Here is a 5,790-nt window from a genome sequence, read left to right on the forward strand (position 1 = left end):
TGATATCCTGTGAATTGTACTCTAGTATACTATTATTATTTCATGGTATGTTTATGACTTTTGACTTATGAGCTATGGATTGTTATGTTATTGACAGTGTTTTCATTAAATACTCTTATAATTAATATAATTAAAAACAATATTTTCAATCATGATTTTTAAGGTGTTACAGTTTCCATGTGTTGTAGGTTGAGAAAGACGGAAAGAAAATAAGGGAGAAAAACTGATGTGGCAGTGGGTTAAGTAGGTTGGAAGGGAATGACTCCCTCATACCTTATAATTAGATAGTGTTGTATGGTCTCAATCAAACATTCCAATTGTGATTTACTTGGCCCTAATATCATCTCATAAATCTTGTGTCAAACTATCTGCTTAAACATGTTGAAATCTCTAAAAGAAGTTTGTTTCATTTGTAAGGTTAGCAGCAGCCATGTCAATTATGTTATCGTACTTGCATATTTTTCGTATAGTCTTACAAAACATTGAAACTAAGGAATTTAGATTTCGTCCATTTGGTGACCACATACACTCTAGAATGGAATCTCATTTTCCAATTATGACCGATGAACCAAACACATCCTAAGGTCTTGAATCAAATTTGTTACCGTTGGAATCCATCAAACATGGAATTTAAAAGGATATGGCAAAAAATGAATTCCAACCATTTGATACTGGAATGGAATCTCGAATTCCAATTCTATAGATGAACCAAACTTAAACATGCCCTAAAACAATTTTCTTAATTCTTATCGTTACATTGGATGCCATGTGCAATAAAAAGACCGGGAATTGCATTAAACAACATCCGTCCAAGGGAAACATTCACCACAATCAAAGCAGAACTGAATATCAACAATGTCATTCAAGCCACCAATAAAAGAAACACAAACGTATACCTCCTAAAAATAAAGAAAAATATAGATATATACAATAAATTAAACATATGTAACTTCATCAACCATATATTTAGGTAGTGTTTGACATCATGAAAGTGGAGCAGGAATGGAATACAATATATAAAAAACTATGTTTTCTCTGATAGAATGGAATCTCTTTTGTCTGATGGAATCGACCTTTCTACTCAGATGAAAAAGGTTTAAAATCAAACATAAAACAAAACAAGAGAGACTTGCCAAGATGATGAACTGTATGAATCCCAAACAAAAATCACTCACTCCTGAACCCATAAAAAAATCTATAAAGATAAACAATCCAATCAGAAGCCCCGAAATCAAGAAATTTTAAACTCTAGATGTAAAACCATAATCTACAACTCGATGTTCTTCGTCTTCCATCAAAAAAGATGTACATGTATGAAAATCCCTCATCAAAGAAACGAGAGTATGTCGGGTTCAGTTTTTAGGTTCCATAATGGTAGTGACAGATGGTGGTTGATGTTAAGGTGGGCGGCGATGGTGGCGTAACATGATAGAGCATCCACATCACTTCAATAGGAACATCTGCCAATCTACGTTTTTTGGACTGATATGTTGCAAATGTAGTCAGTGAAGATGATAAAAATATTTGTGACATTAACCACAGATAATTAAAACCAACCTTCTCAAACGGATTCAAATGTTTAACAACACTATATAACCAAGTCCAATTCATTCATACCGACATAATTCATCGAGAAAGATGAAAATTTCACAATAAGCAAACCCTAACACTGAACATCGATGCAAACCCTAAACCCCCAAATCTAAGAACTGGTAAATTTGGTTACAGCTTTCGTCCCCTCGGAAACGGCGTGCTTTGCCAACTCCCCGGGCAAAACCAATCTCACGGCCGTCTGAATTTCCCTGGAGGTGATCGTTGGCTTCTTGTTGTACCTCGCAAGCTTCGAAGATTCCTGAGCAAGTTTCTCGAAGATGTCGTTGATGAACGAGTTCATGATACCCATGGCCTTGCTTGAGATACCGATATCAGGATGAACCTGTTTCAGCACCTTGAAGATGTAGATCTTGTATGTCTCCACACTCTTCTTGTTTCTCTTCTTCTTCTTGTCAACAGCACCGGCGCCGGCCTCCTTGGGGAGCTTCTTTCCGGCCTTTGGCTTCTTCTCAGCAGGGGCTTTCTCAGCTGGTTTCTTCTCCTCCGCTGGCTTCTTCTCAGCCGGCTTCTTCTCTGCCTTTGGCGCCATTGTAGGGACTTTGGTTTGTAAAGAAAAAGTGATGTTCAAAAAAGAGACAGATGATTGTTGCTCGTTGTAATGATGAATGGAGGGAGAGTTGTGATTATATACGGAATGTGAGGCGTGATCTGATTGGATGACTTCTGTTCTCGAGGATCGTGGATTATGGCCGTTGATTTCCTTTGAGTAGTTTCAGCGGACAGGATTTACTTTTCTAAAAGTGAGGATGATGCTGGTTTTGACGCGGATCGACGTACTGTCCGTTGATGAATTTTAAGAAGAATAAATTACAATTTCGGTCCATGTGTTTTACATTATTTATATTTTGAGCAACATATTTAAAAAATTATGCGCCTCATTTCGTGGTTTGAAAAAAAAAAAAAAAAAAATGCATGCATCGTCTCTCGTGAATTCATTCGTTTAATGCTTGTAAAAAAAAACTATTAATATAGCCTTTCTTGGGTTTTTAACTTATGTAGGATAGGCTGAAAACTCTTAATGTAGATTTTTCTTGATTGTTCCTTGTTTGGTTATATCTATAGAGTATGATCACATGTTCGAATGTCTATCTTACCTCTAATTACATATAGTTATGCATTCCTTAGAGTAATTATTCAAACTTGGTGAATCATGACTCCTCAATCTATCTAGTAAACCAATCCTACTTTCCCTGAAATTCGAACCCTAAGGTCTCAGTATTTTGGCTCCTTCTCAGACCCCCCAGACCGAACTGTCACCCATCAAGCCATTGTTAAAAAGGCAACAAGTAACTATCCATAAACGGCTACAGAACACTTACACCTGACAGAAAGATTAGATAATCCTTGAAGTAGAAGATTCATCCTTGCAACAGTTAGACTCATACGAGAGTCGGGCAACAGAGTCAAATCAGTTACTCTGAGATTATTTAATCCCACTACGAGTGACTTATCGCTTCCCAAACAATTAGTTACTCCATCCGTACATGTAATCCTAAAAACACTGATACTCACCGATACATTGGAACTGCCCGAAACGTATGCTTGGAACATGGAACTACCTGAATCACTGAACCGTGTGAAACACTGAACGGTCGGAAACAGTATGTTGCCTCCCGGATGCTTTCAAAAAATCCACTAAGACCTTCCTAACCTCAACTCGTCCGCTCGCTTCTGAAATACCGAGTTCTTACCTGGTTACTGAGCCACGGGCTCCCATACAGTCGCTCTATGCAACTTTCGAACGAAATTCTCATTTGTCAATAGTTGCCATTAGTTATCTTGCCACTATGGCTCTAACGAACTCCTAACCCAACCAATCGAGTCCATACGTCGAATCCCGACGTCACCAAATCCAAGGCTGAAAGTGATTGCTACATGACTGAAGATAACATTATATCACAAACAACCTTAAGCGGTCCATTGTTTCCTTGATCTCATGACTGTTGTGGTGTTCCCACGGTCTTATCACTTGCTCAACTAATTCTAACCCGTTTGGGTAATTACGTGGCCCAATCCGTGGATTTCCATACCCTCACTATTGCACCCAAACTGATGGGTACTATTGTTCTTCTCGTAATCTAACATCGCTCCCATACTACCTATCAACATGTGAAAACTACGACTACCTTCGCGGGCTTACAACACGCTAACGCTATCTAACAACCGTGTGAATGCTACAGCTACACCCACAGACTTACAACACTTCCAACACTTTCTGGAAACCTTGTGAATGCTATGGCTACACCCGCAAACTTACAACACTTCCAACACTATATGAGAACCTTTTGAATGCTACATCTACACCCACGGACTTACAACACTTCTATCACTATCTGGCAACCTTGTAAATGTTACGGCTACACCCGCAGTCTTACAACACTATATGAGAATGAAAGACCCCAACTTTCGTATTTTTGAAAGACCCAAACTTTCATATTTCACATTATCATTACTCCAAAACATGCTATTTGCATATTCATAAAAGCATTATTTTACATTGATATAAAGGATTTACAAACTATTGGATATAAACCTTCTATTACAAAGTGTTATATATATTACATAACTACCCAGGATATTGTAATTTATACAAACATAAAAAGTAGTACAAAAGTACTATTACAAACTATTCTACATCTTTCATTAGTATGTAAACATACTATTTATTTATCACCTGCAATTGTTAAACATTGATAGGGTAAGCGGTGACGCTTAGTGAGTTCAAAAATAGATACAATATAATGTTATGCCATATATATATATATATATATATATATATATATATATATATATATATATATATATATATATATATATATATATATACACTTCAATGTGACAAGGTAAAGAGGAACAACAAGATGTATGTGAGATCATGCAACAAGCGTTCATATCAATCAAATACATTATTCAAAGATATTCTTTTCAATTCTTGATATACATCAATAAAGGTTTGGCCCAATTGGCATAGAAGACATGCAATTTCTGATTAACATCTTGTTAGATTTCAGGCTTATAGTCCTGTCTAACCACATGCCAATGCCATAGAATAGAAGTCATTTTCTTACGGAGACATGCTCTACGTAGCCAGAGGCTATGTACCAGTACCAATGTGAATCTAAGTCCTTTCACTGATCACATGGTCAAAAGGTATTACAATTGCTATAATCATAGCGAATAACACGAGAAAATAACTCATAATGATAATACTGAAAAGCACATAGCACATATAACACATAACATACAATTGTTTCTATATATTGAACTCACCTTAAGTTAACCGGGGGTTAAAATAGTAATTTGGACAGCAGTTCGGCTTTAAATATGCCTTTCTATGTTGAAAACCGGGAGTTTGTTTGAAAACCGGGCTCTGCGAAGGTAGGGCTTCAAAACCGAAAAAATAAATCGGGCTTCTCGGGGGTCGCGGGACGTGTTTCGGGTGCTAAAATTGATTCCGGGGCTTCGGGAAAGTTAATATGAAGAAAATATGAAAAGAGGGGCTAAAAGTGTCAAATTTTCAAAGTTAGTCGGCAAATCTCGCATCCCTCTTATTTATAGGGTGCGAGTCCGAGGGGTGCTTGGCTAGGGAGGCTCCACGTAGTACCTGCGAGCTTCGGACACGGAAGGAAGGCGTGGCACCTGCGAGCTGCGGACATCTGGCAGGAGGGGCGAAGGCCACGAGGCTGCTGCGAGGCTCGGACGTGGCACGGGAGCGAGGCGGGTAGGCGAGACGTGTCTCGTGTCGGACTGGCCACCGTTGCGAGACGTGTCCCCTTCCTGCTGGACCTCGGCCTTAGCGAATCCCCTTGTGACACCTGCTGAGTTCGCATTCGGCCACGTCTCCGGTGACGCTGCTGCTTCGTGCGAAGGTGACGTGGCCGGTACTGTTCATGCGAGTTTTCTCGGTTTTTTGGCTACGAACTTCTAAAATCCATAACTTTCGCATACGAGCTCCGTTTTTGACGTTCTTTATATGCACGCGTAGCTAAAATTACGCTCTACAACTTTCTTTTAGACTTCGTCGGCTAATTTTGACTTTAATTTTAATATTATTATTTTTAACAGACCAGGACAGAAAAATCCGTTAAAAATTCATGACTTCTTCATCCGTTTTCGTCAGACTTTTTACCGTTTTACTACATATGACGAGACCTTCGATTCTCGTTTAGGATGTAT

The 5,790-nt window shown here is 38.5% G+C and overlaps 1 pseudogene across 1 annotated transcript; it reads right to left on the reverse strand.

Moving 5' to 3' along the window:
• Nucleotides 1–1,593: 1,593 nt before the first annotated feature.
• Nucleotides 1,594–2,233, reverse strand: LOC145036439 (histone H2B.7 pseudogene; annotated as a pseudogene). Its single transcript, XR_013678441.1, has one exon. The product of XR_013678441.1 is annotated as a histone H2B.7 pseudogene (transcript).
• Nucleotides 2,234–5,790: the final 3,557 nt, after the last annotated feature.

The sequence above is a fragment of the Lactuca saligna genome, chromosome 1, assembly GCF_052625555.1.
Source record: "Lactuca saligna cultivar CGN05327 chromosome 1, ASM5262555v1, whole genome shotgun sequence".
Classification (NCBI taxonomy): Eukaryota; Viridiplantae; Streptophyta; class Magnoliopsida; order Asterales; family Asteraceae; genus Lactuca; species Lactuca saligna.